The sequence below is a fragment of the Macrosteles quadrilineatus genome, unplaced genomic scaffold, assembly GCF_028750875.1.
Source record: "Macrosteles quadrilineatus isolate MER2022 unplaced genomic scaffold, UCM_ALF_1.0 Scaffold_4__1_contigs__length_99947679, whole genome shotgun sequence".
Classification (NCBI taxonomy): domain Eukaryota; kingdom Metazoa; phylum Arthropoda; class Insecta; order Hemiptera; family Cicadellidae; genus Macrosteles; species Macrosteles quadrilineatus.
This window is the reverse complement of record NW_026542597.1, coordinates 32,571,941-32,591,020: the sequence shown is the minus strand read 5'-3', so window position 1 is coordinate 32,591,020 and position 19,080 is coordinate 32,571,941. Positions and strand designations below refer to the sequence as shown.

The 19,080-nt window shown below is 32.6% G+C and overlaps 1 protein-coding gene across 2 annotated transcripts in view; it reads left to right on the top strand.

Moving 5' to 3' along the window:
- LOC128993579 (KH domain-containing, RNA-binding, signal transduction-associated protein 2-like) overlaps window positions 1-19,080 on the top strand; it is a 251,622-nt gene that overhangs the window by 79,941 nt on the left and 152,601 nt on the right. Inside the window, exon 3 of one of the 2 annotated variants that reach the window (XM_054417556.1) lies at window positions 10,086-10,114. The exons of the other annotated variant lie outside the window; for it this stretch is intronic. The gene's annotated coding sequence lies outside the window, so the exon portion shown is untranslated. The remainder of the gene's footprint in view (window positions 1-10,085; window positions 10,115-19,080) is intronic. 2 annotated transcript variants of the gene reach the window in all.

The window sequence follows — 19,080 nt, the reverse complement described above, 5'->3', positions numbered from 1 at the left end:
TATTGTTTTATATGAGTTTATCGTGTGATTTCAGTGTAAGGATTCCACATAAAAGGTAAGTTCTCCTCGCCTTTGAGTATAGTACCTTTTGTGTTCTACCTGGATAGGCGGATGTAAATTTAAGGTAGGCGAACCATCAGGTCATGATATTTCAACGTGGATTAACATTATTTGCAAGCGGAAATATTTTAACGCAATCCCTTACAACAGAAGATCTTCGCTTCGAGTAGATTAGCCAAATTACATTTATATTAACATTTAAATCTGTTATCAAACGTCCAGCGAGTTGCTCCTTTATTTATTTAGAACACAGGGATCTTAGCTAATGTATATCTCGGTTACAGAAATTATAAAAACAGTTTAAATGTTGAGAAATATGCAATCCATTTAGTGATGAAACTGAGAGCTTACTATTTTGTGTTAAAATAACGGTTTCTTATTTACAGGGAAACCCGTTTCCATGAGTCCATCAAATATTTATTTCATGAAAACACTTATTATAAAATGATGAAATATTAAAACAGGTTTAGTTACGAAATTGCTTTAGCTTTTTAATTTGATTTATGTTTTCTTTTCAAATATAGCAGAATCATTTTATTTCTTTATAACGAGTCCAGTCGGGGTAGTTGATTAATTTGTGATGTTCAGACTATCATTAAGGATAATGTGCTCACTCCCATAGTGTCCATTTGAGTCGGGTAGTTATGATCTATATGATATATCGATTAGTAGAAACATTGTTGTACAGTATATCTGGTTAACGTTTTAAAAGTATTAAAAACAGGAAAAAAATCTATAAAGGTTTTGTTACGATTTTAAAAATTATATTTAAGAAAAATATACACATTCAAACAATTATATTTTAATATTTTGCTTCCTAATATAGATGATTACTAAATTTATTCAAACGATGGACTTTTGAATCATGTGCTATGGTTTTTACAATTTAAAATATCGTCTGGTATTTATGTGCAAAGGTTTTTAATAATGAAAATGTTCTTTGGGCTAAGATATCAATCAGTTTTTATTATTAAACGGAATGACACCTTTCGGTAGACACCTCAGGGCCACAGCGTAATCACATAGATTAACACGAGATATGGTACGTGGGTTTAAAAATTGAGTTTCCAGAACAGAAGTGTAGTGTTCTAGCCAATATAGCAGCTAGTGTAAGACGGCGAAACAATGGATTTTCAAAATATATTAAAGGTAAGAAATGAAAAATATTTATTTTTCACATGTTCCTGACTACATAGCTACGTGTTCATTTGAACTTTGTATGGACTCGGGTACGTTACTTATTTTGCTCTCATAATAATCGAACTTTCGAATTAAATTTGTTTATTTATTAGCTTTTAAATCATAACCTGATGTTTTATGTTTTATTAAATAGTGACTGAATGATCTACTTTTGTGGTCTCAATACTTTAAGTGCTATTTTGATGGGCAATTCATGAAGTAATGCATTTATAAGGTAAAGCTAGATTTGGTAAAAAAACTACGTAAATCTTCAGAAGTATTTAATATTCTAAACCAAGTCTTTAAACATATTATATAAAAAAAAAAAAAAAAAAAAACAGTTGAAATAGACTTTTATCAACACAAAAAAAATCGAATTGTGATTTAACAAGTTCTTATCAGATTATCCTCCACAAATTTAATTTATAATTAACATTTTAGACTGACCACAAAGACAACTTCAATACACTCTTTCTCAATAGTTTCTCTTTTTTATTTTCACAGAAAGTAAAAAAGTGAAGTGAAGTTTTTAATCTACGTAAAGTAGGTTTATAAAAGATAGATTTTGTGTAGTAGGTATGTGGTTAAATTATTTACATAACTATATTCCATTTATCATTTCTATAAACTTTATGGGAATAACAGAATGATATCTGCTGTATTATTCAAATGCACATATACGGGCTTCCTCATTTAAAAATCCATCCCAGCGACTGTATCTGACGGAATTTAAATATCTAATTCTTATATGCAAATGGAATCGTGTTCTTTTGTTGTCTGTGATAGGATAATTTTTGTGCACAAAGATTTCTGCAAGGTGTTTCAGGTAAAATCTGAAAAAAGTACACAACAGACGAAGACACATTTTATTTTTATATATTATACGGTCGTATACAAAGGACAATTGTATCGGTTTATTAAAATTACCTTTCATGATTATTAGATTAAATAAAAGTTTTCCTACAGTCACCCGACAAAGTTGGCTTTCTTGTTCTGTTTATAGTACAGAAAGCTGCTAATTACTGCATATTTATACTTTGTCGTACGGTTTATACTTTGGTGCACATCAGGATTCCAACGAAAAAAACACAAAACAGCGTGGTTCTATTATGCATGTAATCCGTGTACGCTTGGAAATAGGTTGGCAACACTTAATAATACTATGAGCAGCTGATTGACTTAACTACGATCATTTCGTGTTTATAGTTTCGATATTTCTGAACTTTCTGGACTTTACTTTTAAACGTTTTACAAAATTCCTATGATCTTAATAAACAAGAAAATACCTTAAAGCATTTTTTAGGCGCGGAAACCACTTCAAATTACAAAAACATACGGAACTATTTTCTCAAGTCGTGGAGCACATTGCTTGCCGAGGAAGAAATAGCGGAGTGATACGGACCGGTGACTACTTTCTCTAGGGCACCTATTTGTGTTGCCAGCTGAACCTAAAAACGTGTTGTATAGTGTTTGAAAGACTAATTATTTATATACCTTATAGTGACTGTAGAAAAAATATAATGTGTAACTCGAGTGCAAAAGGCCTTTGCTGCACTCGAGATCATCCCGCACTCTCGTAAACATTGCTCTCGTGTGCAGCAAAGTGCCACATTGCCCACTAGTTACACAAATAACTATTTCTTAGGTTCAGTCTTTCGTTCATAGTTCTATCTACAGAACGAACTCAAGACTTTAATTATATAATATGCTATATAAACTTTATTATTACCATACACTTTTACTAATCGTTAATCAAATCATTCTACTGTTGGTGTAAAATCTAAATTGACTTTCTAAAAGAAGATAATATCAATATGCACTTTACTTGATAATTCATCTGATACTGTGATACTTTTATAATTGATTTATAAAGTGTTAAGAACAAACTATATTAAAAAAGAACTCCAAGCCAAGAATAGTCCCGTCTGAATATATCGCAGAGAGTAATCTTACTTAGTTGTTTATTGTAGACTACAACATTTAGGAAGATCCAATTCATCGATAGACATCTAATTCAAACTAGATTATTTATCGTTGTCAGAAAATCGAAACTGCAACGGAGACTAATCGGACTCCAGCTAAAGTACTTACAGCAGCAAACTAATCGAGCTCAGTCCAGCGCTGGCCATGCTTGACGTTTATTTATTTTCTGTCTTATCCTCCTCACACCTTGTTTGCACTTGAGGTTGGTGGCAGTCATACATGTAAGCTGGATTCTTAAACGTTGGAAGCTGGACCAGGAGAAGAGAATAAATTCATAACGTAACTCAATTGCTATCTTTTACTGGTTTCTGTCCAATATCGAGCTCATGGTACACAATTGATCAATGTGGAAAATCGAGGTTCAAAATACTATTCTTATTTTTTTGAGAGTAACTTTTATTTTATAACAATTGCTTATTATGTTCGTCTCTGGACGTAATACGCTAGTAAACTTACAAGCTACAACCTGGAACCGTATCTGTTGGAAACGGGATTAAAAGTAGTTCGTGAAAAGATGATCGACTAATGTACTGCTATTGTTAAACGACAGTGTTTGTTTATATCATTCTGCAGACACGAAATGTGTTTGTTACATTTTGATAGTATGTATACATATTTAAATTGTGTATTTAAATTAATACATGGAATGATTGGTTGATTGATTTTACTTTAGACCTGTGTTTGCCTTGTTACTCTCATACCTCTACGAAATAAAGTTCTGCATACGTAATTCAAATAAGGTTTAAATTTTACAAGATATTGTAAAACCTAATTTAAAAATTCTATTTACTTTTATGACTCAACTCTTATGAACTATACTACCTCTGCACTGGGGCTTGGTTGGTACAATGTGAACCACACACGATGCATGGTAGTTATAATGCACGAGGTGACATGGGGCGAACTGACGGAAACAGGAAGTGCAGGGTCTGACGTAACTCACACATGTCATATTTAGTCGACTGTACAACTACATTTTCACCTGGCCAGAGGGAACGTCAAAGCAATAAACATTTGTGTAAACGTTTTAAACCTTATTTAACGTTTGGTGTGTAGTTAGGGAAGAATATTTGTTTGCAATTTATTTGGTAATCAATAAAGTACCAAGATACAGGTAAATTATTGGTTCATCAGTATATCCCAATCGAGTTGGTGGCTCAGTTTTGTTTGTTGGTAGCGCCACGGACTTCGGGTCCAAGGCAGCGATGTCGTTGGTTTGTATCCTAGTGTCTACCATTTTGTATTAGTACAGTTCTTTCTTGTGATGTACACGCTCTCCACCACGAGAGCTTCATTCATAAATTGTTTAAATTAAAACACTTGTACAGTTAGTCTATAAGTTAATTGGTTTATCTACAACGACTAGAGTAAAAAGAATTGGCTGAAAACAATTGATCTAAAAAGTAGATTACACTTGTACTTGTGTGAAGTACTTTTGTATTCGAAAAAATATGTTTACACGAGTTTGATATACAAATTAAGTTTTTCCCACAAAGATTATTTATCTTACACAAGTGGTGGTAAAACTGGAATGTCAGTTCAAACCCCTTATAATGAAACAGTCGAGATATTGTTTGAGTTAGTTAATTAACTTGTGTTGTTTAGCCCCCATTTCACTAATAATGTATTCAGCATGTCTATATCTACATGAAGCTGTCCTCATATCAATTATGAATAAATAACTGGAGACATTCCTGTCATCAGTATTGTAAATATTTATTATTAGAATACTAAATTGTAGCTTAAACATGACTTAATTTAACCAAATATATTTATAGAAAAGACTCATTGTAAAACAATAAAAGAAAATCGGACGAGATCAGAATGACTGCCGTGTCTAAAAATTGTGAAAAAGTAATAAAAATAACTCTATCGTATGAAAATGTCGACTAATAAGAAATAATGCCGTATTTAATTTGAAGTAGTATGTACTGTGGGAGGCTAGAACTTTGGTCCTGCAGTTCCAGGTTCAAATATCGCCAACCACTTATTAATTGTGTTAAGCTGGGTTTTCCTAGGCGCGGAAGCGGAGAGCGGAGAGAGGAACGCGGAGAGCGGAAAACTAATTAACATGGCATTCCGCTCCGCTTCTACCAAAACAGTAACATTAAATTACCTAAGACAAGTGGAGTCCGCTCTCCGCGTTCCTCTCTCCGCTTCCGCGCCTAGGAAACCCCAACTTTAAACGATATACTGATTCCAGGGCCCCATGGTCTCATGTGAGACCAACAACAATCACATTCAATTTCATTTGAGATTTAAGTACGCTATTAAAGAACAAATTAAACAGATCGTCTAAATATATTATCTCTTTAGTGCAACATAATTTTCTAACTTACCAAATTGCCTTCTAAAAATGAGAAGAGAGCATTTGGCTCTACTAGTTAATATTTAATAGAAAAATCCTTTGTCATTTAATGAATTATTTTATAACAACAAAAACTTTACTACATTCGAATTCGATATAATAACAGTTAAAATTAGTTAATTAGTTTTATTACTAGGTGTACAATGCAGTTGTCTGCTTGCAATATTGAGCGGAGCCAGCATATTCAATATCAATGATTTTTTTTGCATTTTAAATAGAATGCCTATTTGCAGAGGTATCCAAAGTCAATCATAAGTCAGGATTAAGTGAATGAATCGTCTACTTGCAGGAACCGTATTCTATGTTTCATCTGGTTCTCATAAATTAAATGTCTACTTGCAGTATCCAATGCCAATGATATATTTGGTTCGCATAAATGGAATGCCTATTTACAGATTCTAAAGTCAATAGTACATATGGTTCACGTACACGGATTGTTTACTTGTAGTATCCAAACCCAATGGTACATGTAAATGAATAGTCTACTTGCAGTATCCTCAATAAATCAATGGTCCATTTATTTTGTTCACATAAATAAAATGCCTAATTGCAGTATCCGAAGTCAATGGTAGGCTTAGGCCTACTTCTGCTTCACTTATATGGGATGTCTATGTGCAGTATTCAAAGTCAATGATACGTCGGGTTCAAGTCAACGAATTGTGTTATATTTGGTTCACATTAGTGGAATTCCTATTTGTAGACTGCAAATAGGAATTGAACATTTCCAATCAGATAGATATTCAAAGTCTACATTAATTGCACGTCTTGCTCACATAAAATGCTGTAAGTTATTTACAGATTCCAAACGCAATATGGTGCATCAGCCTAATTCCGGTAACCCTTATTATTGGTTTAAGTCCTGTGGTCCGAATATTACCATTTCAGATTTATACCTTCCCATATGGTTGGTTACATGACTGTGCCAAATTTCCTGCAGATCGCTTAAGCCTGTCAGGTGGAGCCTGACCTGTATTTGTAAAACAAAGGCAGTGAGTGTAGTATAAGGCCCCTATTAGCCGTGAGCAACATGTGGCGCAGCTAGTGGAGCCGCCGGTGTCGGACGTGTAGAGGGGCATGGAGTCAAATGGTGCCTATTAGCCGCGGGGAGACCGGTGGCGCCGCCGAAAAAGCTGCCCGAGGTGTTGCCGGGAGTGATTTTGCCCGGCAACATGTGTCGCGACCGTTTTAGTGTTCAGGCAGTCGGGGGGCATTGCAGTATATGGAGCCTATTAGCCGTGGGCAACATGCGACGCCACTGACTGCGCTCGCATGCGTTATTAACGTGAAAACGGAGCCTGTCACACAGTCTACATCGTGGTTTGAGTCGATTGAGACGTGCCTCGCCATATTGCTGTTATATTCATTAGTGACTTCGGTTCACTTTGTTTACCAGTGACCTTTTTAACAGTGTATTCTTTCCGTTTTGTGTCATTAGCGTTTTTAGTTGTCTTTAGTTTAGATAAACAATGTCTAGTGGTAATAGTGACGTGCAAATTGTGGATGCAGTCACTCAACGAACATGTTTGACACGAGAATGTTGTGGTGAATTTCGCTGTTTGAGCGAGCTACGAATGTGTTGCGCGACTAGTGTCCAGGTTTCAAACGCTGTGGGTCACCGGCGTCACCACCGGCGGCTCCACTAGCTGCGCCACATGTTGCTCACGGCTAATAGGGCAGTAAGAGCTTCGCTTCACTCCGCTCAATAATTTCGATACTGCAAATGAATCATGGTAGGCCTGAGCAATACCTGTATTATTAAAAGGCAATAACGATTATTATTATATTATTATTACCCATTGTATGTAGAATTTGCTTTTCTTTATTTTTTTTCAATGTCTTCTTTCTTCATTATTAAAAAAAGAATCATTTATTTGTACAGAAGACTTATTTGCATTGAACATTCATAAAACTCACCAATTCAATTACCTCAATAACTGTTTACCAGTATTATTGTTGTGAGGGATTGGGGTTAGCCTCACTTAGTATAGGCCTATAACTTAGGTCTAGTTTTATTTTAGCAGTTAAAAGTAAGAAATTGTCGTCAACCACTTTCAAAATTTCCCTATTGTGCAATAAAATTTATCAATACAACTATTTTATTGTCTAAGTTACACCATTTAGTCTTAAACCTTACCTGTAAACCACGTGGTTGTGATTTCATTTCGTAAAACGATTTTGTATTTTTAGCTACAAGAACATTTTTTACAAAGTTTCTTGCAAATCAAGGGCGGTGTGATTTTTGTTGGTATAATTATGTTGTAGTGTTTTTTTAATGACCTCGTTTTATCTTCTCCTTCTCCAAGCAACATAAACTTAGGCCTAATTCATTGTTGTTAAAAAGAACAGAACCATTTTACAATTAAATATAAACGGCGTGGAGTTTAATCACTCAATATAGAACTGATTGTTAATCATTTCGTATTACATACAATATACTATAATATGCTCTTTAGTATTATCCAATTTTTTCTTTTGTACTGTATTTATCATGTGGTAGATTTGTTGACTAATGTTGAGGCTCTTGTTTACTTTTTAGTGTTTACTCGCAAATAATGACATGGCGACCAATTAACCCATAAGGCCCATGTTAAATTTCCAAAAGTTTGCATTCATGTAGAGAAAAGTCCTGTGGTCCGATTTGTACCGTTTCAGATTTATACCTTCCCATGGTTGGTTACTATAACTGTGTTAAATTTCATGTAGATCGCTTCAGCCGTTCAGGAGGAGTATTTGTAATAAAAAAGCAGGAGTGTAGTATAAGAGCTTCGCTCGCTTCGCTCGCTTCGCTCGCTCCGCTCAATAATATGTCACATGCGTTTAATAATACAATTTTAAGAGCTGCAAAAGGTTTAAATGATTTTAGAGCTGATATTTTAACAATGTGTCCATAAATGAATATCGGGGTTTTAACGCTTTATAATATTAATTACATTAAACTTACAGTTATAAATGATATGTCACATGAAAGAGCAACTCAAACAGTTTTATTCGTTAGCACCAGTGCGCATGCGCGTGAAATGTTTACACCGCGATCCGCTAGAAAGCGGTAGTAGCAAAGATGGCGACTAGTGAACAGAAAGCGTTTTGTGTTTTGCAGTTTGCAAAGACTGAATCTGTAGTTACTGTGCAACGTGCGTTCCGCATTAAGTTCGGGTGTGATCCTCCAAGTGACAATAACATCCGTAGATGGTTTCATCAGTTTGAAGATACAGGCTGCCTTTGTAAAGGGAAGAGCACGGGACGACCAAGAGTTAGCGAAGAGGATGTTGAGCGAGTGAGAGAGTCGTTCACTCGTAGCCCAAAGAAATCAGTTCGGAAGGCTAGTCGTGAATTAGAAATTGCTAAGTCGACTGTTTGGAAAGTTTTAAGGAAACGATTGCAACTACGTCCTTATCGTTTACAGTTGTTACAGGCTCTAAAGCCTGCAGACCATGGTTTACGTGCCAACTTCGCTAACGTATTGCTGTTAAATGACGATGAAGATTTTCTAGATCATGTTGTTTTCAGTGATGAATCGACCTTTCACCTCAGTGGACATGTTAACACTCATAATGTGCGGATATGGGGCTCAAAAAATCCTCATGAGGTCGTACAAGTGCAACGAGACTCCCCTAAAATCAATGTTTTTTGTGCCGTATCCCGGCGGAAAGTTTACGGACCTTTCTTTTTTGGTGAAGCTACTGTTACTGGTACTTCTTACCTTGATACACTAGAGCAATGGCTCTTCCCTCAATTGGAACAATATGAACCAGAGAATTTCATTTTCCAGCAAGATGGCGCGCCACCTCACTGGCATAACGAAGTACGCGGTTGGTTGAACGTAACTTTACCCGACCGCTGGATTGGCCGCAAGGGACCCAATGACAGAGCTTGCTATGCGTGGCCTCCACGTTCACCCGACCTAACGCCATGCGATTTCTACCTTTGGGGTTTCATCAAGGATCGTGTGTATGTGCCTCCATTACCAGCTGACCTCCATGAATTACGAAACAGGATTGAAGCAGCTGTTGCAACAATTACTGAAGACACACTGCTCAACGTTTGGGAAGAACTCAGCTATAGACTTGATGTGTGCCGTGTGACAAATGGTGCTCACATAGAACACTTGTAAGCTTGTATATAAAACTGTTTGAGTTGCTCTTTCATGTGACATATCATTTATAACTGTAAGTTTAATGTAATTAATATTATAAAGAGTTAAAACCCCGATATTCATTTATGGACACCCGGTCCAAAGATTTAAGATTTTAAGAGGTTTTAACAAATTTTCCATTTTTAAAATTACCATCTCTATTGGTTTTAGAATCAGAGCAAAACGAATCGTGTCTGCACTTATTTAGGTTAATTAGTTTACTTTAAGCCGGTAAACATGTTATGTTCGTGTTTCATTAGAAATTTCCAACTGAAATAAACCTAATCAATAACTTTTCCCAGATTCTTGCTTGTTGATTTTTTAAATTTGCTGAGTAAATTTTAATAATTTGTTTGTTTTCAGGAGTGATTCTCAGGAAAAAAACATCCAAGGTAAACTAACTCATCAGGTATCAGCATGGTTAAAATAAAAAAAATTTTTTTTTGTGTATATTAAAATAAATGCTGTACAAATTATCAAACTTGACTTTAATATTCAATACTGTTTAATCATAATCAAGCAGAAATTTGAAGCGTTAGAGTAGTTATAAAATTGAGGAATGATTACTATACAAGGAATGATTATTATATTTATTGCCCTCAACAATCGTGATAGTTTTTCTTTTAGTTGGTTGGCTTGGAAAAATATGCTGTGTTTTTTAAAGATACTTAAAAATGCCCTAAACAATTAAGACTTACCAAAAAATATGAATTAAATCGATACGACCCAACTGGGTAGAACTTTAAATTAACGTAAGCTACTTTACAAAAAAAATATTATAAAAGAACTGGAAAATATTGAAAACAGTCGTAGACTATGAACCATTTATGTAGATATTTCGGAAACTAAAGACAAAATTGTAACACAGTGAATACAAAAAATGCTGTTCTGTATCGAAACCGGTTATTTAAATTAGCGTTATGAAGATTTTTTTTATCCTAGGTGAAAAAGAAGTAGGCCTAAAATATAATATATCAAAAATATAATATAATATAAACAATATAAAATGTAGCTAGGGATATTTTCCCAAAGATGAAAAACGTACCCATCTTTCGTATTGGCAATTAGTTTGCTTAAAGAATGCTGCATTAAGGCAAATATATTATCCATCACGTTCCAAAGCTGTGTTTTCGACTATAAGTCATTCTCTTTAAGCCTTACCTCATCTTCTAAATGGTTTTTCAGGACTTTTTATTCAAATATATTAAGGAATATTCATGATTTAAAATATCATTTGATACGTGAGTGCCGTGTCTTCGAAGTTGTTTTAAGAGAACTGATTTAATGATCATCATTGTAGATTTAAAAACGAATAAAAAGTAAAATAATAGAATAGAATTTCTTACGAAAAGTTCGTGATGTTTTAATTGTTTGCTACTGTTAGTACGATAAAACTATGAATGAATATTGAATAAAATAATATATTAATTATATTTCAATTACATGGATACGTGATACACAGCATATGTGTGGTAAAGACGATGTTAGAACTGATGTTTGTGACGTGTTACTCGCAGGCAGCCGACGGCTCCAAAGTTAACCTCAACAAGTTACTGTTAACATATTAGCCTCAGCGGTCAAACAGTTACAAACATAAATTATAAATTTAAGACTAAACAACAAGCATGTGAGATTTGTTGACTAAAATGTTTTTAACAATATTTTATACAATTTCAGGGAAGCAATGTACAGTGTACTGCAGTTTACTGGTATTATATGTAATACAATCCTGTGAATATTATTTATTGTGATTAGAACACAACACAACTGACAACACAGAATTTATTGGTTCTAAATTGTCCTGATAGTTAGATGAATGCAAACCCTCAGGAGAAGATTGTGTCTTCGTGGGGTTTTTAATGGACAATATTTGAAAATATGTAAAGACAAAAAAGCATGACACTAATGAAATGATAGTTAAGTATATCCAAACACAATGTTTACTCTGGTGTATCAAGTATGGACTTACGTACAGTATATTGTATCAGTACTAGGGACAACTGCAACTTATATTAAAACAACCTACAGTATATTTCAAAGATGAATAATTGCGTTCACATTTAGAACGACGGTTCTTGCAAATAAAAGGGACTTGAAAATACATGCCAAGCAATCTTATATTCATAAGATGTATTGGTGACATTCATTCCACCCTAGTGACACATGACTTTGGAGGACCTTTAAATGTCACAAAGTTATTACTTTGTGAATCCTTATTTATCTTAGCGCAGGTAATTAAAGGGGTTGAAAATGATCTTTGACTAGTCTATGATATGTGATCGAATCTTTTCATAGTCATAGTCAAAATCAAATTTCTGTATTTATCTTGTATAAATAATACATAAATATTACTTTTATCGTTCTTAACGTAATGTACTAATTTATGTGAGTAATTAGGATGATAAAGCGTGTTTGCGTTTAAGTTCAGATTAACGTTTTCATAGCTTATGATGTACGGTTGGAAGTAGTTAAAGGCTAATAGTTTTTAGATCGCAGGGTTTTTGTCCTTGAGGGCCAGGTACAAATTATGTCAATAGCTTTTCTGCAGTTCTTAGCCCATCCTATGCTGTAGGATCACATAAAAAAACATTATTTGGTCTATAAAAATTCTAAATATTTATTTGGAAACTCCGTAGTATAAGAGGTCGATTAGTATTTTTTTAAATAGAATCAATGTTCTCGAACTGCAATTAGTTTTTTAATTAATTTAATTTTAATTTCAATTTTTAATTTTAATTTAATTTTTTTAATTTTTCTCAAACTAAAATACTTTTAATATAGCCTAATAGAACTTAAGGGAAACATAAAATCCAATTACATGCAGTATATGGTGAGTCGGTAGCGTCTCGGACTTCAGGCTCAAGGAAGCGATGTCGTGGGTTAGGATCCTAGTCACTGCCACTAAAATTTATCAGTACAGTTCACCTTTGTACTGTACCGGCTCACTCCTTGCTATGCTGTAAACGATCCACGCACGGCCGCTTAGTCTATGTGGACGTGCAAATGCAAGGTTAAAAGAGGCTGCCAACCTCTTAAAAAATAAAGGTGTACTTATCATGGAACTTTCTTTGCATGTTTAAAGAATTGCTTCGATATTTCGTAAAGAATCCAGATTATTACTAGAGTTAAACATTACGTAAACCAAAATTGAACGATATATTTTGACGTGAGATTAAAAGTAATATTAAAGGTACTATAATACAATATTAAACAATATTAAAATATTATTAATACAATATAAAGGTACAATATTAAAGTTCAATACATATCCTACATATTTGATCTAATCAATCTGAATTTCAATATGAAAATGTTCAGTCTAGAAGCCTATGGGAAACATTAGTTGTAGCCTTTCGAAAAAAATGCATTCCTTTTGATTATATAGAGTGACATAGATATACCTTAACGTACTACAAATTATATTTAAGTATTATACAAATTGACCCATTATTCTAACCGTAATACAACTCACCTTTATTAATCTTTAGTTTAACAATATTTATTTTACTGTTTCGTTATTAATTTAACTATATATTGTTTATCCATCCATATTTTCTACATATATACCCAAATAAAACTGACATTGCTATCCCAATAGACAAATCACTCTTTAAACGTGCTGTCAGTGTCAGGCCGAGGAGTCCGTGTCTGTTAAACTTGTGTCTAGACAAATTGACTGTCAAGTTCTGTGTTGGAAGAAAGCGGTTCAGAAGGTCTTGCTATAACTTACACTTTCATTGTGGTGTTTGTAGTTAAAAATGATATAAAACTATTTCCACCGAGTATTTAGGAAAATCCTTAATAATTTGGGAGTAAGATAAAAACACATTAAACATGATAAGAAAACCCCAAAATTTTTAATTTTAATACAAAGTGTCTTTAAATTTAATGTTTTAATTCTTTGAAAATGATTTATTTTGATACAAGTGATTTGATAAAAATGTTGTATAAGATAATTGGAAATTAAATGTCTGATTTTCCCTGTATTAAATAAATTAACAACTAAATGGACAATGGTTAAACGTAATTACAAATGGACAAATTGAGATACATTTAATATATGAGATTGTACCTGTAAGTCTACGGGTATGACTAATGCTTTGTGCCTTAACGGTTGAAAGGTAACAATATTTCGCAGTTAAAATAATTATGTGTCTAAAATACATCATCGGCCTTAAATATGGCTTGGATAAAAGCTAATTACGTTCGGTTAATTGATTCACAAATTAATGTTGATATTGAATTGTTTGTCTTAAAATCATTTTAATTTTCAATTTTGAAAACATTCAGTAAATATATTAATATTATTTTAAAGTATAAATTTAATAAATACATTCTAAGAATATAACATATTCTTATACCAAACAAAGCCAAATTATTCATTAAAGAAGAATTCCACATATATAGAAACCATAAAAAAGATCCTGAAAACATAGGCCTACTTAATACAATGCAAATTCAAAAAGAAAACATAATATATGAAAAAATCTTATGTAATAAATCAAAAGAAAACAACAATTAAGCCAACCTATATACTAGACAAAATTCCAAAATCATATGATAATTTACTTATTTATTATTTACATTTATATTTATTTACTATTTGTTCATAACTGTGATCGTGGCCTAAGAGCCGAAACATGTAAGTTTATTCAATAAATTAATAACTTAAAAAAAGAGTAATAAATGTTTAATTATTTATTTCATTTATTAACATATTCTAATATTGTATAATCAAGTGGGGAATATAATAAATAGACCTGACTGTGTTACTTGCATCCATCACATTAGTTTAGGTAAATTAAAAAATACTAATTTTGTATTAAATAACCTTCACTTATCACCATTTTGATCATTTTCTGATATGTAATACCAACCAGTTAAGCTGATAAACATGAATTGCTTAGCCAAATAACAATTATTAAGTAAAATATTAACAAAGACAATTACTATTGATATTTGACATAGCTTTGTAAATGAAAAAAGCGAAACTGTGAAATTTGAAGAGACCTCGGGGCTCAAAGGCCATTAGTGTTGGTGTGCAGAGCTCCATGATTCAGTTTATTCGTCCTCTCACATAAAGTAATTATAAGGTAAAAACATATCTAAATATCGTATTTTAACCGTCCGGAAGCCCTTAGTTACTCACACAGTCACTATTTTGTTTTGTCACTTAATATTTCTTTCTAAAAAGTGGTATGTTTCTAAAAACATACGAAATTGAAACTTTGCACAAACATTTATGACAACTAGACAATGTTACAACAAAATTATGAAAATTTTCCAAATTCATAAATCAAAATGGCGGCCATTTACAATTTCGTTTTTAATTATCTCAAACAACTTAGATTTTACAAAGGCTTTACAAGAATTCCTTTTTCAATGCAATTCAATTACAAATCGGTTGACACTTTATTTGTTTAAGCTTAGATGAATAGAAACTGAACAACATAAAAAAATCATTTTTAAGAAAATATTATTAAATGAAAAAAAATTACTGGTATGGCGGCTATGTGAGTAACTAAGGACAATTTAACTATGATATTTAGGTATGTTTTTTACCTAGGTACAAACCCCCTAAAATATTAGTAGGAGAGTTCAGGGACACTCTGTATAATGAATGAATATAATTAGCCTATAAATATAAAATAAAAATTTTAAATGAAATGTAAATCATTACTTTTATCAAAAGATTACTCTGCAAGTATGATAAAGTTCAACATATTACAAAAACATAAAGTTAACTTTTTAACTTCGAGGTCTTTTCGTTTTAATAAAGATTAAACAAGTCTCAAAAGTAAATAACTTAAAAAATTGAAATTCTATACATGCACACAAAAGAGTTATTATACTATATACATCCAAATTGAACTGGCAGAAGTAGAATACTGACACCACACGCAAAGCTATTCTCACTGCCATAATATGGACTTCGTACCTCACCGTGCAAATAACCAAAGATTCTTACAATACTGTCTTTACTACTGTAAAATGACGCCAGACCCTACAATTTAAATAACACCAGCCTATCACAAAGCAGTTTTTTTTCAGCTGGGGTTATTGTCCTGTAATTTATTGATTCCTTTTTATTTAAAGACAGATAGGCATACAATTACATTGAAACATGCAATTGATTAAAATACAATACGTAGGGCATTTGTGCTTGGAATAGGGAGTAAATTGTTTTCAAAATTGACTACAATTGTCAAGTATTTCAAGTATCTAAAATGTAAAATGCTTTGTGTGAATTAGCCACTTACAAATATGATACCCCAGTAAAGCTCGTCAAGCACTTGGTCTTGACGAGATAAAAGTAGAGTAAAAATTTAACTCGACAAAATTGGATAAGTAAATTGGATAAGAACTAATAAAGTAATCCATATTGCAGGCAAATATTGGGAGAAGATAAACTTTCCTTTTCAATTTAATCCAGTGGCAAACTCAAGACGTCTCAAAAAATTAATATATGTAGCATGACCTAGAAAAGTCGTGGAAGGTGTTTTTAAAATTGGTCAACATTTGAGTAGGTTTTATTCATATTGAACTATCAAGTTGACACCATATCTTACACCAATAGAAGCGTAAATGATTCTAAAACTATAATAATTAAATTATTGTTAACTGTCTTAAGTTTGGTTGTGATAAAAGTTATTACGTACCTTCCTAAGTGTGTATATCAACACGATTGTCAGCGTTAGAAAATTAGATTAGACACAAATTAATGTTGTTTAACGTTGGTAACACATGGAAACTTAAAGTTTTTTTTTACTTATAAAAATTTTGGTTTCGTCACTAGTGTACATTACACCTTTCCAAGAATTGTATTTAACAGGTAAAGAATTGTAGTTGTAAAGTCCATAAAGGTAGATCATATAATTGAAATACTAGGAATTAATTCAAGAACTAATCTATACTACTACATTACTCTTAATATGATTTAGAGTTGTTGATTAATTTTTAGCGTTATAAGGACTAAACATCAGGCCTTATATTATCATTTATTAAGCTTTGTTTTGTATATTGTAACGCCATGGGAATATCTACGTTTACATCGGACGGTCAAAACCTGGTCATGCTACTTTTAAACTTCAAATGAATGGTTTTTAATAGCCAATACATTAAGTGAATATATTGGGTCAGTTATTGGTTTTACTATATGACTATTATTCCATGTTATGAGAGTTATTACAGTTAACAACAATTTGTGCAGGGCCTTAGTTAGCTTAACGAGTTTGTCCGTTACGAATTGGCGACTAAACGCAAATAACTCTTGGAATCTCTCATTTACATCAATCAAACGTAAACACTTTATGCGATGTCGACAGTTTGATGGGATTGGACGATAAGTGCCATTCAACCCCTCGGTCCTCTCAGTGAAAAAGTGAAACGGTTTTTTTTAAGTTGTTATTAAACCTATTATGCTGGCGTAAATCTAATTGTTTCGGAATTATACGTAGAATTTAAGCGGTAAAATTTGGTTTAAAAGTTTTACAGTTGCTGCCACTCCCTAAAATTGCAATATACGTTGTGAAGACAAGACCTCTTTAAGTATGTTTTTCACAAGCAAAAGTTTTCACATGCTATATGTTTTAGCAGCATATTACAGTATACATGCCTTAGAAGGGATTTTTCATTATAATCATTTATTGAATACTTTTTTTAATAAAATTTTAATTTCCAATGTCATATTAAGAATCGTATTTATTTAACCTGTCATAACAGTTAATTTTTTCAGAAAAATGCAAAACGTAAAAGGTTGGATGGAATTTGGATTAATATCATAACAATATTTTAGTTTTACCAGGTATTCCATGGACAATAAAAAAGTGGTATGGCATGCCTTGTTTATATTTTTTGTCACAGTCTGAGACAAATGTATGCCTAAGCCTGAGGGACAAAGCTTGAAAGCTGCTTTGCAGTTACAGTGGCTTCTTGCTCTGCAATAGAAGCTTCTGTTTGTGATCAGACAGTTAAAGTTTCATTGTACTCCGTCTACAAGTTAACACTCAACAATATTACCTCAAAGAATCAACAAATAGAATTAGGGCAATACTGTTCATAGATCAATTTGTACTAATATATGTTGTGTCCACATATTTTTCTTTCAGGATAGGTCACTGTAAGCTTAAGACCCTTTGAAAGTTCTCAGAAAATATGTATGGATAGTTTCCTAACAAATATCTGTACAACTACAAAAATAGCGGGAAAGTTAAACAATAGTTTTATCGGCAATAGTTTGGATATTACTGTTAAATAGTGATTCACAAGAAAATATTTTAGTGTTTTAAATATTTTACTCAACCTAGTAAATGTGTATTGGAATGTGAGTAAATAAAAAAAAAACATTTCTTTACTATCTATGTCATCCACATCAACTGACTTAGCAAACTCTGACATGTAACCATTGACTATTGGGTACTTAACTCTCTCGTCCACGATTACCCCCAATACCCACAGAGCTGTTGTATATTCACCCTAAACGCAGGGGGATGTATATTTCGTTATTTGTGAGGCAAAGCAGATATTGAGCCTAGACTTATTGTGTGGCGTGACATGTTATGGACCTCCATCACACAGTGAAAGAGATAACTTACATGCAAAACCTGCAGCCCCGGGTGTTTAACATTGATGTGGCTATATCTCCCATTCACCTAATACATTTTCTTAGGGTGGATATTCTTATGAACATATTACTTTTACAAACAAATTACTAGGTAACAAATCCTTAATCAAATGAACATTTAACTGAACACGAATATTAAGACATGAGATTTATCGTATTTTTGTGCTGCCCTCAAAATGACCTGCCTACTCAAAATGAGCTTATGTTTGCACCCAGGCAAAATTTTGATACAATTTATTTTTTACTAAGGGGATCATGAATTAATTTTCCTATCACAGCCCAATAACATGCTAATTGTGTATATCGATGTATATTTTTTAGTTGGGTCTATTGGTTGATTCCTATGTTATTTTGTATCCTATTTTAAACCTAGGAAAAACTTAATAAAATTTGTTACATACAATAATAATTTGCAATAATTTACATAAAACTACCAGACATATAATTTCACTTTAATAATTAGTTATATACTAGTACAGTATATGGTTATTAATTATGAGTTAGACATAGCCATTTATTTGCTTTTAATTAAGTGCATTTTGAAACAATACGTTGTACATACCTAGTTATAGCTTAACAAGCATTTATTTACAGTGTATCTAGTTCTCTTGAGGTTTCGATTCTTTTTGGGAAAATATTTATTTTCGAATTTTTGTAAACAGGTAAAAATATGTCTTTAAAATTTTAAGATAATGTCCTTCATGTCAGTAAAAATGCAAGACCATCAAAGTAGGA